Below are 24,195 nucleotides of genomic sequence, written 5' to 3'. Positions count from 1 at the left end.
TCTGTCTTCCAGTCTATTTAAATTTAATTGGCTGAAAGGTCTGTCTTCTTCATTGATGAGCGCTGTTACAGCTGTTGCTAGGACACAGAAATCACAACTATTACAAGTGATCTAGGAAAATATTATTATTATTTCTTTATATTCTTACAGTGCTTACTACTTTCGAATACTATTAGGATGGACAGTATCTGGATTGGAATGAAAGAATAGACTATGCTGGGTTATTTTCATCTTATTGAATGTAACCCAATAATTTAGTTGGTCACCTGTATATTTATACAAATTTGCAAATACATATAAACATAACCGATGCATATACACCTTCAGATGACTCTAATTACACAAACCTACAAACCCGATGCATGCAGCATCACTTACACAACACACACGCACATATTCATGTGTTACCCTTGCAATACAATAAATTGGTGTAACTAATGCGGTGTTTAGCATTTTCATTCATTTTCCACCTTAACAAAATCGAATAATTACGTGAAAGATGCATATAAATATAACATAATATTTGTTATTCTCTATCTTAGTTACATGCAAGTACTGATTTATGAAAGAAAAATACAGTGAAAAAGTAATCCGAGACTGATCTCAGTGATGGTATCAGCACGGTTATTGCTGAATGAATGATGTAACACAAATCATGGCTGCTTTGTAACCTACGAGACCTAAGTACAAGCACAACTCTTCTAAATGATGGAAACCAAAAATCTCAAGAATATAAAAACTCTTCTTAACAACAAATGAGATTGTAAACTCAGATGAATTAAGGTGGTTCCGTTTCTCAGTTTAAATTGGTAAAACAGAACTTGCAGGGTTTTAGCGTTTGTTACAACGTGTAACTATAACTCCAAAAGTCTACTAAGAGAGTGACAACTTATTTAGATTCATTGAGCTTTGCTCAACAGCGAGTGCAGCGTGTGTGGCATGTAAGATGGGTAACGATTCTACATATCACTTACGAACAACTTTTGTCAAGTATAATTAAAAAAATAAATAATTGTGTCTAATTTTAGAGGAGTTTCATGAATTGTGTTGATATTTCCAAAGTTCTGATTGAGTTGTTGGAGACATATTATATCTGAATCATATAGTTAAACTTTGGTTTGGCATGACTTGGCCTGTTTCAGGAAAATTGTTTACAATTTTAAATCTGAAAGCATGAAAAAGCCATACTGCATTGTAAGAACATGGTTACACTTCAATATAAATACATTTAAAATGAATCTTTTGGATATGCTAATATAATAGCAAACTTTTTACAATAATAGCTCATGTATACTAATAATACAGAACAATGAATATTCATTCTTTCACGGGAAAAGGGAATCAAACACAACAATAAAAATGCTGACATAATTCCTATAACATGCAGCAGTTTCATTTGTTCAATGCAAGCAAATTATAGCAATCTGAAAAGCAAAAACAAATAATTGTAAGACTTTTAACTATTTCATCTGTTCGTTGTGTGTATGACATGGTTTTGCCATGTCAACTTCACTTCTTTTTCAAGAAAAAACAAACCTAATTGCTGTGTTTATTAAAAATACACCCATATGGTAAACTACACCTTATCCGCTTTAGACTCAACTCAAAGGGCCTAAATACACATCTTGTGAAAACTGGTGAGAATTTACAAGAATAAATAATACATATACGAATAGCAAAAATTATGTCATAAAATTGGAAAATTAAGATGAAGTAGATTTTGGATGTAAAATTATGTTTTTATTCAATCAAAGTAAAGAACCCATGAACATGGCCACAAAGAAACCAATAACAATGAGATCTTGTGCAAAAAATGGACAACGAGACATGACAATTGAACATTAACTCAAAACAATGAATAAGTCAAAAGTTAATGGTGGAAGACTGTTTTAAGAAGTGAAAAAGTAAGTAAACATAAATATATTAAAATGAAAAACCTTTCAAAACTAAAAAATATTGAAATCCAAAGACATGTCAATGTTATCATTGTCTTTAGATTATGTAAAGTCCCTGTGCTGACTTCCGTGCATTTTTCACATCCCAACCTTGGCAGGAGACCCGAAATGCTATGTGGAGGTCATTTCTATGCTTTTGCAAACTTGTGCTTTACAAACTAATGCAAGAATATGTATGCATTACTTTAACTAACACAGGTGTGAGATTGTTAGCGTGTTGTTAACATGAGGTTTTGTTAGAGGTCAAAGAACAAATAGTCTTCCAGAATGAATGATATCTTATGTTATTGAGAAGGGAAGATGTACATGGCCTTGGAGCTGTGGATAAGAATGAAACATAGCATGGGGTGATGTAAAATGAGACTGATGATTGGTGAAGAAAGGAGAAGTAGGGGTATATAAAAATTATTGTCACTCTGTTTTGAGTTGATCCTGCTTGCAAACACTAAATTATTTTTGAAGACAAACCTTGGTCTCATCTCACAGAAAAGTTTCCACAACAGCACGCGGAGAGGTATATCCTTGAAAAAAGCCTTATTTTGTTTAGTTATTTTGTGGTAAAATAATGTTTTTTTATTTAAAAACAATCAATTTTCATAAGGGAACAAAGCATGATATAGCAAGAAGCATAACTAAAGAACTGCAGAAACCTAACAATTTTCCAACTTTTCCAAGCGATAACCCCTAAAACACAAACAATTCAGAATATAGGTTGTATATCGTAGTATGGTATTAGAATGATTAATTTGCTTTGAAGGTACATCTGTTAATTAAGAAAAATAGGGTATTGTATTCACTCAAGTTATATGAGAAGTATGAACTAAATTATGATTTCTGAAGCAATGGTCTATAGCTGACATACAGTTTAAGAAGTGCATATTTATGTCTGTCATTTGCTAATGGCTTTCCTTCTTATGCTTAAGTGCAGTCCACACCACTGAAGGACAAAATAAAAAATGCAAATTGAAATGCAATTTATTTTTGAAACTACTTATAGATGAACAGACATAAATACTTATGTGCGGTATTTGAAAAATATGAGTTATTTATTATTCTGCATTATCTTAATTTAAATTGATGATTTGTGCATGATTGAGACCAACCGTTTGTGATACAGAAAGTAGAGATTAATTCATGGTTTAAGTCTCTAATGAATGCTTAGGCTCTGCTTGGTCAGTGTTACTGTGAAAAGGGACTTCTTATCATAATTTTTCGAAAAACGTCTTCTGTTGGCATACACTCTACCCTTGAGCAGTTTGTATATGTGTGATTGTATTGTTTCTGGAAAGTGAGAAAGAGTTGAAAATCACGAGACAGCGTAACGTCATGATTTAATTCGTATTACAGTACATGCCTGTCATCTTTGATAATCTATAGGACTATGTCCTGTTTCATGATGACTCCAGAAGTGTTTGAGAGCTTTGTGTTCTTGTGTTTCTATTGATACCCAATCATGTGAGCTTGATGTACCCAAGTAATGATGTACTCAGTTGACTCTGTTAGCTTAAATACAGCATTTTGGATGTAAGGCAGGTTGGCCTGTGGAACTCCTTTAGAGTGCTGCAGCTGACTTCTGCTGGCAAAACTACCATTATTTTTTTTTAGTAATTTCCTTCTAATAATTGTATTCATGACTACACTGAGCAGTTAAGAAAGGTTTAAATATACCTACAACACAAGCATTTGGCTGAATAAGATAAATAAAGTAATAAAGAAAAATAACAATCCAATCTTTTAAACCAGTAACATTCTAAGAGCTGTAAACAGAGCATTTCTATCTTGAGAGCACATGTTTTGCACATTTGAAGACAATTCACAGCACTTCAGATGACCCATTGTCTCCACAAGTTGACCATTTTTGCTAAAGCCACCATTACAGTTTATTTTAAGTATATGTTTTCACATGTAGAAGTTTCGAAAATTTAACTACATTTTACCACTTCCCTGTAGTACACAATCCAGCAAACAATCTGTTCAATCTGTGTATGAAAAATATATATACAAATATTTACATATACAAAAAATCAAGCTACATCATTACCTTTGTGTCAGAAAATGTAGTCTAGTTTATTCAACAGACACTCAAAAACAAGTAAATAAGAAAATGATGAGGATAAATGAAGAAAAGGTGATTCATCATATATTTTGTGCATGGAAGGTTTGGACCTAATGTAAACTATTAAACAACAATTAAAACCTTGTTTAAACTAAAAGTAAACAGAAACACTTACTGTAGGATGGAATGTCTACTTCTTGAGTTTCCTTGCTACACAATCAGATGTCCAACATACAATAATAAAGAAGTTTATCGCTGTTAAGAAATAGTTACCTAATCCCAGATTCTGCATTATATGGCACTCTCTCCACTAAATCTCGGAATAGTGTCTAGGTGTTTGTGATTGTTCCCAGAAGCTCAAATCTAAAGCAGATGTGCAAAGACAACTCTTAATAACAGGATGTGTGAGATTTGCCTATTCTAAATGTTTTAAAGAATATCAGTTAAGAAATATATGAACAATTATGTTAAAATGATGTACTTTTGATAGAATCACTTCTATTTTTAACGTAAAATAGCATTTTGAAACCCTTATGCAGATTTACTTCATGATACAACCAGGAGACATGATATAAAAAAATTAATGAAATGACCCTGACGTACATTCAATTTAAGGATTGTGTCCTATTTTTTGTTGCTGCTCAACCAAAATCTGCTTTTCTAAAATCGGGTTCTAATTGGCCACGCATTTCGTGAGGGGATCTGCTGGAGTCGCATGTAAGCGTAGTATGAGATAAGAAGTTTTAAACAATACAGATAATGATGATAAAAGCTTTTTTTTTTATTTCACTTTACACATGGAGATGTTTTGAATGTTACTGAAATTTAGTAGTACATGTTGTTTTCTGTTTTGTGAGAGATTTAGCGAGAGGTACGGTCTTGCGTTTTTCATTAACCCTAGATTTGCAAGACACGGCTCTCACCAGCAATTTGGGTGATGAGATAATCAGCTCACAGTAGGTCACTGTCACTGTCACTGTGCCGGACGTTAACAAATTAAACTATAGACACTATAACTGCGCGCTGTCACAATAATTTATGAGCCCGAGTGTTTGCCTCTCTCAGGAATGTCACAGTCTCTGTAAAACTTAAGCTTTTATCACATCCTATATCTCTATATATTTAATGTTTTGTGTACTTATTTATGCATTGCTTTTTTATTTATTGCTTTATTTGTTTACTTATTTAATCGTTCATTGCTTTATTTAAATATTTATTCATTGCTTTATTTACTGTTTATTTTACATGATTTGCGTTAAATGTGTGCTACTTTTCATCATTTTTTTTCATCATCCCTTAAAACGTGTATATTCATTCATGCATAAGACTTTAATTCATACCCAAAATATCACTCATCATAGAAACGTCAAACATTGCATGCCCGGACATGCCCACACGAAGTGGCACCAAATGCGGGTAGCCCTACCATGGTGGGCGAATTCGGTCAAAAGGTCAATGCAACATGGGTGGTCCCTCACAACGCGGGTGGTCCAGGTAAAAGGTCAACCCTCCTTCAAAGGTCATCATCAATCTTTTTGACAGAAGGTTCCCCCATATTTACTACCGTAGACATAAGAATCACTTGCAGATTTATACAAGCAAAAGACACGTTCTTGTTAAGTATGTGTACATGTATGTATTATAAATGACGATGCATGGATTGAGATTGTATGTTTGTGATTTAAAAGTGTATATGCATGGATCATGTTTATATGTATAAGCGATCTTTTTCGTTCTGTGTTTTGGAATAACCTTTCTATAAAATCACAAAAGGTTGGATGTTGTTATAAAATTCTTCTACAGATCTGGGAGCAAAACTACAATAATGCAGAAACATGTTTTAAAAGACAAGTTTTTATAAGGTACAATGGGAAGAAATCATATGTCCAGGGTTTCATATGACATCCAAATGAGGTACAGGAAATGTCTGCAAGCATATCTAGGGTTACTTTTATGACTGAATAGGTAAAGAATGCTAGCCTCACCGCAGGGCCCCTCCTTTGCATCAAGAGGGCCCTCAGCAAACACAATGAACTCCGTGGAATTAAGGCTTTGCAGACGGTATATCCAGGTGTGCGGGGAACTAAAATCTAACAATGTGCAAGTTATTCATAAGTGTACAGTATTTGCATGCATTTATAACATAAGATGTGTTGGTATGGATTTCATATTAGTATGCACATGAATTTCTTGAACATCCGATATTAATTTTATATGTACGTGTTTTATATATATTTATAAGCAAAGTTTGATTTAAGATACTGCGCCTCATACAATATATTCAAAGCCTATAGTGTAACTGCACCTTCAATTAGAGCTTGCTGATTTTGACTGTTTTAAAACCTTGGTTGGGTAAAATATGGATAGAACCAACCATTTGGTTATGATTTGACCCATGCTGGGTTGTATTTCCCAACCATGGGTTTTCAATTTTTTTGGCTGTCTTAAAAACAATGAAATCGGCTTTACAAGTTATTCCAAACGAAATTTACACATAGACAAAAAGGACTATTAACTTACCCAAAAAAATGGATAAACCAAGCCTTTGAGTTAAATGGTATTTTTATATTTAACTCAACAATGGGTTAAAACAACCTAGCAAAGGTTCAGTTACAACCCAGTGGTTGAGTTCATCCCTTTTTACCCAACGCTGGGTTGAAAATAATTCCACGTCAAAAGTTCAAAGTTCAAGTTATTTTAAATAGTTTTAATAAGTAGCAACTCACCTCTTGGAAAAATATTAAGTTTAAGTGTCTTCCAGTTTGATTGTTGGTCTACTTAGAAAAATAAGCATTTTTAAAACATTTGCATTTATGCATTCATCCAACTTTCAAGCAACTTAAAAATACAATGGCAAGTCAACTTTTACAAGTTGACATGGCATCTTACAAACAAGACATTCACGGCACAACATGTGCAATAAACATTTTGTTCTACATTTGCTTTATGTAATGTCTAGTCAATGTCTACATATCTCTATGTCATCTGCCATGTAATGTCTTTGCTAATATTTGCGTTTACAGAAAAAAGTAAATTCAATTTATTTGATTAATAAACCAGTGTACTGTATTATGTTATTAATTTGATTGATTGATATGAAAATTACAGTTCCATCTAACAGTATGACTGAGGAGAGGTTGAGACTCTTTAACAGAAAGGTCACAAAGATCTATTTTTTCGAAGAGTAATTGTATTTATTTATGCCTAATAAATGAGAACATTCAAGTCAGGATTTATGCTTTGCCCTTCATTGAATACACAATAGAAACTGATGATGCATATGTTGTGAAGGACCAGGATTGATGTGGATCATCATGGTTTAACACTGGATTCCCAGGGTTGTTACAGAATGGTTTACTGGCTGGTTGTAAATGACAACGCTTATTCTGAGCTCCAAAGAAAGGAATTTAAACCGTCTGCTAATTACAGATGTCAAAATATGAGGAACCACCACATTACCCAAATATTTTTTTTACTTTAAAAGGTTTATATATATCCACTACTTGATTTAATTCTGAGAAACAGCAAAACTTCTAGTAACTCGCTTTGGTTCTGTAAATATACCTGCGCACGTTCTCCCAGAAAACAACTACAGGTTCTCGCCTATTAACAAGGGAAGGCGCAGCTGATATACGCAGATATAAGCACATACTTTACTATTCAAGACTTTTTTATTCTTACTGAGATGCTGCACTTAAGTTCTTTCAGTTTTACAGTCAAGTGTAGGCATGGGCCGGTATGAGATTTTGACCTTTAGCAAGTTTCACGGTTTGTCAATTACAACAGTAAAATGTTTGTTTCAACAAACAACAACTTTTCAACTAGGCACAAATACATTTTATTTTTTAAAGAACATTCATAGAACATATATGTCAGGTAAAAATAAAGCCTTAAAATAATAATACTCTTTTTTAAAGGCTTAATTTTTCGTCATAGCACATATAGTAGGCCTAGGCATCAAACATTGCATTACTTTAGTTAATTATGTATTTTTGTGTAAACACAGCTCATACCTTAGAAACGATATCACAGATTTTTTGTGGTTTTGAAACCTTGACTCTTTCAAACCTTGGTATACCTTAAAACCGGTATTTGGCACATGCCTAGTCAAATGTAGGTCAAACTCTACTAGATTCTGCCATGAGCTACAGCAAAGTGTCAGACGGTGAGCCAGTTTTTAATCCATTTGTAATTTGCCACTGAACCGAAGTCTGTGGGTTGATCAATGGTTGTTATGGGGGTTGATTAATGGTTCTAGTCCTGTAGCACAAGATACAACAAACATAAGTAAAAGCATATTGCCATTATTGTTCATGTAACCAAAGGAAACCATTTAAATTATTCCATCATTCAGTTTTAATTTATTTGTACAGTTTAACACTTTTCACAATTGAGCTTTTACGACATATATAAAAGTCTTGCATGTTAATTGACAACATCTGAAGTCAATTGATGCATGGGTTTGCATCATCACAGGTGTCGGGTCATGTGAGGTCCTTGTTGGATCCAATCTGAAGTATATCGGCATAAGCTTGGGACTAGTTTAGTGTTGTAGTACCTGAGACCGATCAGATACCCATAACTAATTACATTTCTTAAATATTACAACAACACCCCTCAACCTACCAGCAAGCTAGTTGCTTGGGGGTCTACCCCCAATCTGCAACTTTCACCAAGGGCAGGACAAGATCTCTGGTGACCATAGCAACTCACACCAAACCATCAAGATAAGAGTATTTTACGACGGAATGGAATGTAGGGAGCTGAACTCTCTTTACTCACTTTGGGGACAGACATACAATCCTAAATGCATTTATATGGAAATGTACATATATTCATTCATAACATTTCCATGTATTAATGTTCTTGTTGTTATGTCTGTTTTAAACATTAATCCAAAGTATCCATGAATGTGTGTTAAACTACTGGAATTATTAGATTTGTAGTAACTCATTTAACCAAGAGGATATTTTTATAGTTTTATCAAACTCTAAGAAGTCTTCTTAGTGAACATCCAATCCGCTTTCACATGCAAAACACCATATGAGAGACAAAGACAATTAACTTTCCCTCCCAAGTTGACATCTCCTGATTGTATCAGTCACGTCTTTAGGATGTGACATCCTTACAGTTTAAAAGAGACCACGAGAAGAGTCTCTTTTCAGGGGGGGGTTAGGAATTGTTCTTGAGGTTTGCAGTTTGTGGGGGTTGTTCTTTCTCTCCTTGCGCTCTGCATCTCCAAAGGATGGACTAGAAGAAGACTTCACCTTTAACCCATAAATTTGTGCCAGGCTGCGGCCTCGTCTTTCCAGATACAGATCCTCTGCATAAAACTGGTTCTCTCTGATCACTTTCAGCCAAGATCACCTGGAGCCTTAACAAACTGGATCAGGACACTTTCTTTCTTTTGATGGGCAAGACGTGCAAGTATCAAACTTAGTCTCATTAATGGATGCATAGGGCATCATTAATCCTTTTAACAGAGGTGCTTTACAAGAAGAAACTGATGTTTTGTTCAGTTTATTGATCTTCTGAATATCATATACTGCCAAAATCCATGCTCTGTTCTTCTCTCTGCTTCAACTTCAACCTTCTTGCAATGCTTAACTGTATGTGTGTGTATGTATGATTAGTATGTGTCTAGTCTAGGTAATAAACTCCTGTTTTATTTCACACGTGATGTTGTTTGTAGTTCATGCTCATAATCCGGAGTCCAGAAACATGCCAATTCTTGCTTCCTGCTGGTAATGCAAATTGATTTCCCCAAATCATGAATTTGATCAAGATAATTATAATTGATCATTATTAATTAAAATCATCCCAATTTGGGTTGATATTTGTTTCCCTTACAAAGGGTGGTGGAGAATATGCTGATGAAAGCTCATGATAATTCTTACATATTTGATGAAGAAAAGTGTTTAAATAATACTGTTCCTCATTGAATTCCCTACAGCGTATGGAAGGTCGTGGAACTTTGGCCACTTTCTTTGGCCAGGGCCCGCCCAAGAAACCATATGACTGACATGTAAAGCAACCAATCACATTTTATTTTGTGCCACGTCATGTTGGTGGGTGTGGACAAGTCCCCACAGTAACAGACCGGTGTACAGCATGAAAGTGTCAAAAGTTAACTGCACAACAATGATAAGCTTAGGCCGTGGTCCTTGCATACTTTTAAGAATTTAGCATTTAGTCGATCCTGATTAATTCTTATTTCATCGGATGAAAACACGTCAGCTTACTACTTCAAAGAGACATTTTTGTGCTGTTTTGAAGCAGACTGTTAAAGAAAACAACATGCATGTCTCCTGAAAATCCTGTAAAATTCAACCAATCAGATGACGACTTTGAACGTGCTTAAGTGTTTCTAGAAATGTGTGCCTTATGAATCAGACGTTCAGCCAATGTTCCTTGGGCGATGAGACTACCTCGGGTAGGGCATTCAGAGTTATAGACAGAAATGCAGTTGTAGATGATTAGCGTAGCTGCTGTTCATAAAGTTAATTTGCATTTGATCTGATGCACAGATAACTAGAGTAAATGCACTCCAACACATTTCTTGCTTGAGTTTCAAATAACCCCATTTGAATGCATTTCTTTATCAAGACATGTAAATGGATAAAGTCCTATTTTTCAAATAGGTGTCAAATGGTGGAATTAAATGGTTCCTTGCAGGTAGTTTGACCATCTCATGTCAAGTACCATGTAGGGGCCATTACTATTTTTATGTACATTAATGATTTAAAAATGCTCTGCACTGTTCACCTTATGTTATATGCTGATGATGCGGCAATAATTGTTATTGAAGAGATGAAAGAAAAAGTTGAAAGTGAGTTGAGTAGAGAGGTGGAGGAATTATCAAAAATGGTTTAGTCATAATAAGCTGTTTTTACTTTTAGGGCAAACTGAAGCTATTTTATTTAGTTCTGTGGCTGAATTGAGAAAATATTTTAAATTAAGAGTAAAGTATGTAGATTTCATTTTTTATACATAAGAAGTGAAGTATTTGGGATGTATTTGGGATATTAAATTGACAGGAGAAAACATGGCTGTTGTAGTTTATTACCCTGATAGCACACATACATCTGGTTTAAGACTATTTGACGTCTGCATTTACATCTGCAAGACATCTACAATACATAGTTTGCTCATCTGCAATACGTCTCGGAGATGTATGCTTTCAGACATCATATAGACATCTAGAAGATAGATTTATGATTCAGAATGGATGTGAATCTGCTCTTTCTAAGATGTTTAGCACATGTTTTTACACAGCAGATCTCCAGATCTTTAGCAGACGTATTACAGACATTCAGACGTCTCTGATACGTATTGCAGATGAGCAAACTATGTATTGCAGATATCTTGCAGATGTAAATACATATGTCAAAGAGACGTAAACCAGATGTATGTGTGCTATCAGGGTAATGAATTACAACAGCCATGTTTTCCATGTTTGCTATCTGGGTTAAGGTAATCAGATAAAAATTTAAGCAAGGCAGGCAAACTTTTAGATAAACAAACCTTAAAATGTTAACTGCTTAAGTGCAAGCACATTATGATGATGCTGCAACATTTTGGTATTGTGGTTCTACGAAACGAGATAAAAGTTGGCGCCAGTGTGCTGTCTATCGCTCACAGTGCTTTCCGCATTTTTCATGTCTCTATTGGCTTTGAACTGTTAATCTATCCTGGTTTATGCTCACCAGACGCTTCTGGATATTAAGAAATATCTTATGGAAACTCACTTTTCGGACTCTACACACTCGGTGCGAGATTTGCAGTTGTATCCAACAATCCCTGTCTGGGATGTCCCAGATAATCTGTGCCGGTAGCCTCTTCAATCAGTAGAAAGCGCCGGAGAAGTCGAGGGAAACGTGGAGGAACTACCATTTGACTCAAAGCACCCTGGCGCTGATGAAACCATCCCTTTCTTCTGCCCAGGAGTGGAAGTGTGGCTGTGGCCTTTTGCTATTTGGCAATTTATCTTCTCATTCTGGTGTTGATATTTTCCATTGTGGATGTAGGTCTTTCAGTGATCTTCTTTGACATTAATATTGCTCATACTCCTCGAGAGCCAGCATGTATTGGTACATTCTGTAAATGGCAATCAATTGATCATGCTGTTTTTGCAAATTCAATTCTCTCTACCTTAAAATAAATGTCCTCTGCTTCACTCAAGGATAAAATCTCACATCCAATTTAGGTGTTTTTACTCCACTAAAATCACGTCACGTCTCATTTGTATGGTCTACCCCTATTATGATGACTTCTCCGGTACCCCATTCTGCCGCAGGCAGGTTTCTCGTATGAAAGTCTCCACTTGCATGCTTGACCCTAGGCAATGTAATTGTTTTAAATTATGCTTTGACTATTTATGTCCCGCAGTGCTTGATATAATTAATGACTCTTTGTCAATTGGTGTTGTGCCTGCAGCACTTAAAACTGCTGCTGTCATTCTTATTTAAAAAAGCAAAGCACTGAAATGAACATTATTTCTAACTATCGCCCAATCTCAAATTTCTGGCAAAACTCTTAGAGGGTGTAGTTGCGGCTCAATTGAATAACCATCTAATTGAAAATAACCTATTTGAGAAACTGCACCGCACAAAGACTGCGTTGGACTAAAGTCACTAATGACCTAATTACAGCTCCTGATTCTGGCTCTCTCATGGCTTCTCATTCTCTTAGCTCAGCCTATGATACCATTTACCATGCTTTGCTACTTAACTGTCTTGAATCTGCATTTGGCTTGTCAGAGACAGTTCTTGACTGGTCTTATCTTACTTACCGCTGGCAATTTGTGTGTATGGGTGGCTTTAGATCTTATCTTATACATTCTGGTGTCCCACAGGGGTCTGTATTGCATTTACATTTACATTGAATCATTTGGCAGACGCTTTTATCCAGCTTTCACTGCAGAGCAAACAGGGGTAAGGTGCACTTCAAGGGCACTTCAGTCATTTCCTGGTGGCATTGAGAATTGAACCAGCGAACTTCTGATTAGTTACTCTCTAACCACTAGACCACAACTGACCCCTTGGGTATTGGGTCCCTTACTCTTCAGCATATATATAGATATATATACACTAGGTGAACTACCAAGATCTATTAACCTTTATATTCATTTTTATGCTGATGACACACAGATTTATATTCATTCAAGACCAGGTCAACATTGCGGAACCACAGTATCTCTGTCGATGTGATCAAGAACTGGATGTCTGATAATTTTCTGTCTCTAAATAGATCCAAACCTGAAGTTTGCTTATTGGCTCTCCCCATCAGCTGCGAAAAGCAGGCTCTATAACTTTATCTATGGTGCTGCCTTGGAGTTTCAAAGCAAACTAAAAAATCTTGAAGTCACTTTTGATGCTTTGCTGTCATTTGAGCCTTGTATTCAGAATACGGTTAAGACATCCTTTCCCCTTCTGAGAAATATAATGCCCCAGACCATCATACTACCTCCACCATGTTTGACTGTTGGTATTATGATCTTTTTATGAAAGCTGTGTTTTACGCCAGATGTAATGGGACGCACACCTTCCATAAAGTTCAACCTTTGTCTCATCAGTCCACAGAATATTTTACCAAAAGTTTTGGGGATCATCAAGATGTTTTTTTAGCATATGTGCAACAAGTTTTTGTGTGCTTTTTGGTCAGCTTTCTTATTGTATAATCATGAACACTGACCTTATACGAAGCAAGAGAGGCATGCAGTTCTTTAGATGTTGTTCTGGGATCTATTATGTCATTCTGGATGAGTCATCATTATGCTATTGGAGTCATTTTGGTAGGCCTGCCACTCCTGGGAGGGTTTAGCACTGTTCCATGCTTTCTCCATTTGTGGATAATGGCTCTCATTGTGGTTCGCTGGAGTCCCAATGCCTTAGAAATGGCTTTGTAACCCTATCTAGACGGATACATTTCAATAACTTTGTTTCACATCTGGTCTTGACTTTCTATAGATCGCGGCATGATGTGTTGCTATTTGGGATCTTTTAGACTAATTCAGTTGTCAGACAGGTTCTACTTAAGTGATTTCTTAATTCAACAGATCTGGCAGTAATGAGGCTTGAGTGTGGCTAGTGAAATTAACTCAGTAATTCAATTCATCACAGTTAATTCATGATTTACCAAGAGGGGCAACTACTTTTTCACATAGGGTTGGAAATGTGAAATACCCCTCCTGGGTAGCAAAACACGCACAACCGATCAATGTGTTCTCCCCAAGACAGGCTTTACAACGTGTGTATCTGAAATTTATGCATACTAAATCGAAGAGACGGCTGTGTCCCTTGTGCGTATGCATTGCCTGAGTCCACTACATCAAGATCGTCTTTTGAGAGCATGCCAGTACTTGATGCTTTAAAATGGTTTGTATTTGTAAATTGGCATGATTTAAAATAATGTGCAAATACCTATTCCGTCAATGATGTGTTGATTGGCCTGACTCAGATTAGCGGGAGCGGGCAATGCCCTTGGCCAGAGAGTGGCAAGGAGGCTGCATTAGAGCTAAATAGCGCATTTAGAAAAATGAATTAATCATTATTAATTATTTGCAAATCAACTTTAAAAATCAAGAAGCTTTCCTGTAGCTCAGTGATGAGAGAATTGCTAACAACGCAAGGTTGTGTGTTCGATCCCAGGGGATTGCAGATACCAAAGTATAAATGTAAAAGATAATGCAATGTAAGTCGCTTTGGATAAAAGCGTTGATATCACTTTTATGCCACACAACAGTTTGTACATGTATTTAGAAAAAGTTCACATTGTTTTTTATGTGATAACCTGGAATTTAATGACAGGTTTTATGTGTCTTGTCATGCTGTCAGTCTTTCACATTGCTGTTGGATGACTTTGTCACTCATGAGGTTTGACGTTGTTGAAATCCAACAAACACTGGAAATTCTGAAATTCTGATTTGAAATGAAAATTTGGAGCTGTCTCTTCATTGCTTGAAATAAATGCTCTACAGCAAATGTAGCCATATCTTCCTGTCACGTGTCGTATATTGCAACTCAGCATGGAGGACACCCAGAAGACCCACGTTATTGCACGTCTGAGGCTTTAAGCAGAGAGTGATTTAAATTTACGCCGAGTGAAGGAATGTCATGTTTGGGATGGGTTTTTTCCACTGTCTATGGTTGGTGGGTAATTTTTTGCCTGTTGTCTAACTATCTTGATACAAAAGAGGACAAACCAGTCAGAAGTTACTGTAAATAAATAGTGTTATTGATATGTTGACTAGTATGTATTGTGATTTTATATGAAAAAGGTTGATAAAGTATGTTATATTTGAATGTAAATGAATAATGAAAATGTAGTCACCATACTTTTTTTAGTAATAAGCTAAATGTAATTATGTAACTTACAAGGCAACTATTTTAACTATTTATTGGTGTACTTGTTTTCTATGTGTTGACATTTTATCAACGACACAATTTGTATATATACATTAAAAGAATAAGAATGATTTAAAAGTCTGTATTGTTTTTTATTCACACATTTAGTAATGTAATAAATAACTACAAAAAGTCATACAATTATCACAATTAACAATTGTCCATTTTGTGCAAGTGCAAGAAAAAAAAGTTGGCCTTTCCCATGTGCTAGAGACCTAACATGTTAAATTCCAAGATTGACAATTTAACAAGTTATTCATGTAGATGTTATAGTAGAAATTATTAATCTTTGGTGGCATTGACCAAATCATTTCCTCATCCCTAGAAATTCTATGAACAGTGAAATCCGTTTCTGTGTCTGCTATGGAATCACACCACTGAAGCCCACTTAAAGCCAGTTGGCCTTAAACCTGATCATAATATTTGTGGTTGTTCTTAAGACAGGCCAGGCCTTTAACATTGATCAGTTGTTTAACTTGTCACAACTCTTTACCTCCGCTAATCCAAATGGTGAAGTTTCATTTGGGTCAAAAACTTTAGCGTCAGGGCTGGCTTCAAGGTGAGGTGCATCAGGGTGGAAGATGACCCCACACTGTGTCACAGACACATGATAAAAATCAGCATAATACCTTATATCTCAGGTTCCAGATCTAAGCCTCTTTTCATAGCCTCTGTCTGAGGAGTTCCTCTCAGAATGCAGGCTGCCAGGGCTTTGGCAGAGGATTCACCATGAAAATGGCATATCATGTGGAATTTGCTTGCTGTATGCCCGGGGTTTGCGCACAAGGGTCCACAGCTGGCATGTGGTCTGCAGTCGGGTTTCTGCCTCAATGGCAGTGGAGATCTCCCATGAAATCTTCAGGCTTTCCAAGTGGCACTGTTGCTTGTGGGTGGGCACAAAATCCATTGGATATTTAAATAGAGGAAACTTGGGTGCACCGGTGTGCTTAAAAATGTCTCTACTAATTTCAGGAGGACACTGGTAAGACAGCACAGACCCAAAAGGATCAGGACCAAATTTTAGAGTCCACCAAACTAAGGCCCTCAAGCCCGTGCAGCAATTAGCATATCCCTGGTTGAGGGCATAAAGTATGTCTTTCAGTTTCTCTCCACAGGCCATGACGTGAGGATCTGAAAGAGGCCCTGTCATAAAAGACAGATCTCAAGTTTAATCATTTTATTATTATATAACTTGATCTTTCACATTATAGCACACTTACTACCAACCTGTACATGTACTTTATAAGTGTTTGTTACTATGCCCCAAACCCAAAAGGTCTCAATGCTATTACAATGCTAGGAAGAGCCAGCATTTGAAATATTATTACTTAAGAAATCTTAAGAGAGAAGTACATGTACACCTAGGATCGCACGATGGTGAGTAAATTATGGTTTTTAATTAAATCGTTTTTTGCAGTGAACTATTCCTTTAAGAATTTATGGTAACTTGCAAAAAAGTATCAACCGAAGGCCTCCACAATTAAATACCAATCAAGTCAATTACAAAGGAATAAAGCCTTTCAATATGTGGTTCTTCAAAACAAATGAACGCATACTGGTAGGTGATCCGAAAATCCCTTTGAAGAATGTGGACAAAAGTTTAACTCTTGTTTTTCCATTCCCTAAACACAAACACAAGTCTTGGGGTTTGCATAAATTCATGCATGAAAAGTGTTTAATCTCATTCCGACTCACCACCATATGCTGTGTGTGTTCTTCACACCCGTTTTGACACTCTTTGGTGCATGTTAACACACTGTCATGTCATTTATAGCCTCTGGAGCAATTCTCTGGAATATAAAATCGAACTAACAATTATCTGACATTTGTCATTAACAGCTGTATCTCTAACAGTAAGTGCGAACAATAATAAAAATGTACCTGTGTCCTAGGCCGGTGCCAGATCTGTAGTAAGCTGGTGCATAAAAATGCACTGTCTTAAAGCCCATGGTTTCATATTGAGCAGTCTGAATTGCAGATGTTCACAGGTGTCCTGGACCCCTTGTTCTGCAGATTTTTTATGTTGCCCTCATCTGACACACCTGATTCAACTTACCAGCTCATTAGATTGCAAAATCTGAACTGGGTGTGTCAGATAAGGGAGGTACATAAAATGTGTAGTACTAGTGGTCCTCCAGGACAGGTTTGGAAACATTTGCTGTAAAGTCTCTGCAACCGCAGCAAAACAAAACAACTATTCTGAGAAACCTGTAGGCGATGAGCTTCATCATTTTTCCTCATAAATCTGTGACATCGCACACTCGCCCACACATCATCAACCACTAAATTCGAAACTGTGTTGCAACAAGGTTTTGGAGAAGGAGTTTCACAATAAACAGGAATACGTTTAATGACTTTTATAGTAAAAACCACAGTATGTAGCTAACAGTAGAGTAAGTGGTCTTTATTACGGTACCATCATGTAAAATACAGCTTTTCTATCAGCGAAAAAATTAACAGAACACTTACTCAAGTACCTATCCCCAAAAAACAGGCCCGGCGACAATTTGGTTATTCAAATAGCAATGCTGCTATTGGCTGGTTGTTAGATCCAAAGACTGTACGTCCATATTTTTCACCCCTGCATGAAGATTATATTACTATAATCTTTTTTAATAGTCAGGAATTGCACAAACAGAGATCTCTTCCTAAATGTTTATTTTAAAATGTCTAGATATTTGTTCCATTTTACAAGCAGTAAAACACTTAGCTCTCCTGTAACTCAGTGGTAAGAGGAAGGTTGTGGGTTTGATCCCAGAGGATTGCAAATATGTAAAATGTATAGGATACAGCAATGTAAGTCGCTTTGGATAAAAGCGTCTGCCAAATGCATAAAATGTCAAATGTAAAATGTTATGTAAGATACTATATAACTGTTAAATTAACTTTTAATTCTCCTTTTTACAAACACTTCAAAACATTGAGCTTGACAATATAAAGAAGTCTCTTTTCTGAGGATGTGTGTAGTGTAGCACATGCAACAGTAACAGGCCATGTCATGTTTAACCCTCCAACATTTTATACCATTACTGTTGGCAATGTTAAATCAAGTCAGATTCTTAATGCTTGTAGCCTATTTGAAGAAGAGGCAGAAGGTACCAGTCTAACTCTCTGCAAAGGCCTCCATAAAACTTGTTGGTTTGGTTGAGGCCAGTATTTCATCAAATTTGCTCCTGGCAAATTTTTTCTAAGTTTCTTGACAACAAGAATCAAGTCTTTGGCTCATGCATATTCGTTCTTCCCAGCGCGTGAGACGCGCATCAAGTGTCTCTCATGCAGTTTTGGTCTACACACGGGCACACACACGAACAGCCACACAGAAGAAAGACATAGCTCATAATTCACGACGATGTCGGAGAGAACTATACGTTCAAAAGTGTGGTTACACTTCAAAGTTGATGTTGACAGTGACAATGATTGTTGCCACAAGTGCAACAAAACCTTTGATTGTAAGGTTGGAAACACAAAGCACCTGTCAAAATATCATCATGTACAGATGGAGAGATGCACTGTTTTTGACTGCTTAGCTCGATCTAGTTAATCTCTTAATGTCACATTTACGTCAGGTATGTACTGTATGTTGCATGCTCACACACGTTACTTGAACTCTGACATACCTTCTATAATATACGCTTATGCCATTCAACCTTTTTAAAACAACTGTAAATTCGATCTAACTGGTTTACATAACACACGTTAAAACTATCCTAATTCCACATGGGGAATGGAAATTAAACATTTAATCCATTTTCCATGAGTTAACTACTTAATACTAAATCAGCCAGTATGTGTAATAATTTATGATTAGACTGAAAACTGAAATAATTCAGTGCAGTATACAGAAAAAATAAACATTCACAAATACATAACTATTTAGAGTCAAATTAAATTACCCTTAAAAAAATAGGACAAAGAGTTGATAAGGATAAGGATTAAAGAAGGTTTTATGAAAAATATTATTTATTTAGTTGTAAATTGTTTATTTTATTAATTTGAATGATTTATTTATTGTTCATTATGTTGATTCAAGTAAAGTAATGTTAATTTTGTTCCTAATTTATTTTATTTTAATATTAAAAGTACTGATAAGAATACCATTAAATACCATTAATTACCGGACTGATAAGCAGTATCGATAAGAGTTGCCGCATATGGTTGCGTTGAGGTGTGATGCCACCAAGCTACCAATAAAGCAAGTGTTGTAGAGGCTGCAGCCACTAATCTGGATGAGCTAATCGACACTGGAAGGGTGTTCAGAAAACAGATCCAGTGCAGGATAATCAAGAACTGACCAGTGTTGTGGAAAGAAGAAGCCAATGGCTGTGGTTGAGGCTAATGGACACAGTATGGGCTGCCAAATGAGCTGCCAAATGACCTTGTAAGAGTGTAACACACACCCAGGTCTGATCAACCTGATCAGCTCCCATGGCTGAGGGTGTCTGGTGATAAAGGCCTGAAACATCCTATGAGGGTAATGTGCAAAACTGATGATGTGTCGCATTCTTGGGAACCATACAAAGGCATTATCAGCAGGACCGCACCAAAAAGGATAATGGATGTTATGAAAGTGGGATCGGACACAGAACTCATGAGTTGTCTCGCTGTAATTCTATAATCATATATTACCCAAACACGGAGTATGCCCACCCAAGGAACCCACTGAAACCTCGGACTTCCTTTCCTCTATTCAAATTCTTGACTGCTCCCCGTCATGATAAAGGCATGGGAAATGTCCTATTGGGGAATTAAACTTTGCTGAAATAGTAGGATTATAACATCTAGACCTATTAAGTGAATCTGTTAAGGACGATATTTGTCCAAGAGACAACTATTTGTATCCTTCAAATTCCAGATTTTCAAATACTGGTGAGTTGTTCTACCACTGAAGTATTGAAAGCTATTATTTTAAGGTCGAAAAACTACAAAGTGTTATTATGTAATATACCAATGATTTTTGGCATAAAAGAAAAATAAATTATTTTGACCCATACAATGTATCGTGTAAACAATGTATGTATTGCTAAAATGAAACTGTGCTACTTATGATTAACAACAGAAAGGGCCATTACAGTATTTTTGACCGTTTCTAAAGTACATTATGAATACATACATCCACTAGAGGATCCTATCGCCATCTGTGTTCCCAACCTGTCTAGCGATGTGTGTTTATGCTTATGTTCGAATAAAATAAGTCCCTAATCAGTGCCCTGACTACTGACTACACCCATAATAATTTTGTAAATCTCTCAGTTAGTCACACAAGCGGTAACCAATATATTGCACAGACATATTGAATGTCATACAAGTATTTTTTAACAAAGCCATTTGAACAGTATACACATTACACAATAATCGCATAAAGACAATAATATAATTAATTGTTAAGAAATGACAATTTCCAGCTTTCTGGATATGATGACATTATTACATGACTATGGTCCAAAATTTTACCTGAAAAACTAACCGATCAAGATGCACCACTTATTATTAACTCACAAAACTGTGTATAAATAGGAGAAATCTCTTATTTAATACAATTGAACTCCTTCAGGCCTAGAGATCACCAGTGCACAGCACTGAAAAAGCAATTTCTTGCGTATGCAGATCAAGATGGCATTTTGATGGCAGATCAAGCACTTCACAGAAGACATTGGATCAAAATCCCACATACCATATTGACTTTTCAGATGCACAAAAGAATCTCTGTAAAAAGGTTGAAATCTTGTGTAAATGCTTTAGGAGCTATAAAAAAAACACAATGGAAAGACATCTGGGCTGAGGTTGTCACACTACATGTATGAAAGGGTTAATGTACATGAAATGTGAATGAAGTTTTTCATTGTTCGGTCAACATCAAAGCTTTCCTTGTGGTCCAGGCCTTAACACAGCTTGAAATATGATAAACGGTAAAAGATTTACAATTTCAACTCTTCATTGCATCAATAGTCCTATGGGAAGAAACTCTGATATTTTATTTGACTAGAAAATTGCAGTAAAGGATAAATATGTGGTACCTTTACACATTTTATTGCCTGCTTGGCATCTTTGTTTAACTCGCGTTTGGTTTATTATAAAATGGTATCAACCCTCTGTCAGATGTAGTTGGAACTGATTTATTAAAGACGTTTGAATTAATAGTTGAAATGTCACTGTGAAGCACGATCACAGGCCACTCTAATTAGTCATAAGGAGAACTCCTGCTGCAGCGGTACCACACCTTCATTTTGATTATATGACAAAAATATGTAATCATAATGACACTGCCCGAAGAAAGAATGTTCTTGTCTCTGTCAAAACAAGTCCACACCGGACACAAACAATGACGTGCCACAACCGCTCTCCTTTTTCCATAATGTGCATCTTTATTGTATTGCTCCTCGTCATTGTCTATACAACTTGAACATTATCAAGAATGCTACCATGAGTAAAATATAATTTTCTCTGACGTACAAATAGGAAACAACGATGAAGGCTTGTTGAGAGACACATAGAGTAGGCTGTTCTATTTGGAAAACGTCTTAATGGAAGCATCTGACACGCACATTATAAAATGTAAAATGCACATTAAAACACATAATATAAAATTATAATTGAACATGACAGTGTATGACAACCTTGACCTTTGTAGTTATATAAATATTTACAAATCACATACTTAAATGTTTAGAGCTTTTTAAAACATTTACATGTTTTGTTTTATAATGTTCCAACAATGGTGGATATCTCATTTGAGTATAATGACATTCAATACTCCTGTGAAAATAATGTCACTTTGAAGTGAATGTAAAAATAACAATTTTCTTTTAATAAGCATTTGCAACTGCTCAATTGATATAATACTTAAATATATATATATATATATATATATATATATATATATATATAGATATTCATGAACTTTAACTGCATACCCCTAATGAAAAATGTGTATGTTCCATATCCTTTCCAGTGTGGTACTTGGGAAGAGCAACACCATGAGAAACATGACAGATTTTTTAGGCAAAATGTAAAAGAGAAGCGCTCCTGTTTTTCTGCGACTGTTTCCCAAGAGAGTGACGTCACACGGCCAAAAAAAAGAATGTTTAATATCTTGAATGCCAAACCAGCACAAACGTTCATTTTTGCGGCACAAATCAGCATGAACGGTACAGTTTTGGTGACAATTTATTAATATGGGGTACAAACTTCACAGAGGTCAGAGGATGTCCTCTTAATCACCTGTTGTTCCTGATCACAAACCAATGACCTGTGAACCTGATGAAAGCTCAATGATGTCATCCAAAGTAAAATGGGTAAATGTCAACATATTTTCAATAGACATATGTTATACAAAACTTTAATAATACTAATCAATTATAATAAAATAAATATAGCACAATGCTATAAGTACCTTTAATTGTATTTCATTTCTTTTGTAATCTCCAATTGAATCAACCTGAACGAACACACCCCAATGAAAGACACTGACACAGCCTCCTATTGTAAAAACTGCACCTTTGCAAGGAAATTAAATTCACAAACTGAATGCTAAAAATAGTCCGAAACATGTCATATTCTGGGGGCGTGGCAGAGCCTTTTGAAAACCCATCCCGATTACCAGTTGTCCATGAATATGCATTTATGTTGTAAGCACGTATTTGATGAATCATTTACAAATGCGTAAAGACCAAAGCCAACAATTGAATACAATTTAAAGGACTCATCATATAGGCACTTTCAAATGCATAAATACCAAAGCCAACAATTGAATACAATTAAAGGACTCGGCATGGCAATGGTTCAGCTCAATTATGTTCCCTGAACTCCTCTGTGGTTAGTTTTGTTTTAAATGTCTCAAATAATTTGTCCAGAGACAAAAAATCCGTCACAGCAAACTGCGCACCTGCTCAGCAGAACTACATGGATTTTAGCGCTTGTAGTTGACAAGTTATGGCGTTACACACACAATGTGTGAGATTTTTCAGCCTAAGGACGAATGATTTGAGACGTTTAGAACAAAACTATACTCAGTGTTCACCCCTGTTATTTAGCAAAGCAAACAGCTTGCTACAGCTAAGCATATTAACGCACATAATGTATGACATACTTACAGCTCACCTCCAAGTGCCCATTGGCCAAATAACATAAATATAGAGTAAGTTAAACACTGGCTTTGAATGTTCTATTTAGGCCGTGATGGACTTAGCTCCCTTTGCTATCATATGCTAATGTTATCCTCCTACATATATACATTACATGTATGTCAATTCAGACTGTAAATAAATATTACTGACATCGGCAGCTTTGTCTCATTCAGTTGGTCTAGATCCCTCTTGAGGATCAAACTTCGAATCTTACCCGGCTTGTACAGTCCCAGGCTGATAAAGTACACCGGCTTGAAGTGATTCGCGCAAACAAGGAGGTTTTTATTTTTTATTTTTATTTAGGTTTCTGAGGGATTTCCATTAAAAATAAAATAAATCTATTCCTGTCTCTTCAGAGGTTTGGACTCTGTTTAGCGACTACATTGTATGTTTTTCATACAAACTTTAGCCATGGCGTATCGTACACCGCTGTCGCTTGTGAAAACAACAATGGTGGCAGTGCCGTGGGTGGAATTGTGTAGATTAAGGGGCAGTAATATTATTATAAGATCCTGCTTTTACTTCACAACAAGAGTGAAATCTGAACGACTCGATTTCTCACATACTTGCAGGGAAAGGCTTCCAAAAAAACTTACTGGGATCTTGTTTTTAACATTTTCTGGGTTGCTGGATTTATAGACTTAAACACAAATTTA

General features: G+C 35.9%; 1 long non-coding RNA gene across 1 annotated transcript; it reads right to left on the bottom strand.

Annotated features, from left to right (window-relative positions):
- Positions 1–15,511: 15,511 nt before the first annotated feature.
- On the bottom strand, positions 15,512–17,439 carry LOC130434811 (uncharacterized). Its single transcript, XR_008908721.1, has 3 exons — positions 17,298–17,439; positions 17,112–17,206; positions 15,512–16,559 (listed from the first exon to the last, which is right to left on the bottom strand). It is a non-coding gene; the product is annotated as an uncharacterized LOC130434811 (long non-coding RNA).
- Positions 17,440–24,195: the final 6,756 nt, after the last annotated feature.

The sequence above is a fragment of the Triplophysa dalaica genome, chromosome 2, assembly GCF_015846415.1.
Source record: "Triplophysa dalaica isolate WHDGS20190420 chromosome 2, ASM1584641v1, whole genome shotgun sequence".
NCBI lineage: Eukaryota > Metazoa > Chordata > Actinopteri > Cypriniformes > Nemacheilidae > Triplophysa > Triplophysa dalaica.
This window is presented reverse-complemented; position numbering and strand designations above follow the sequence as displayed.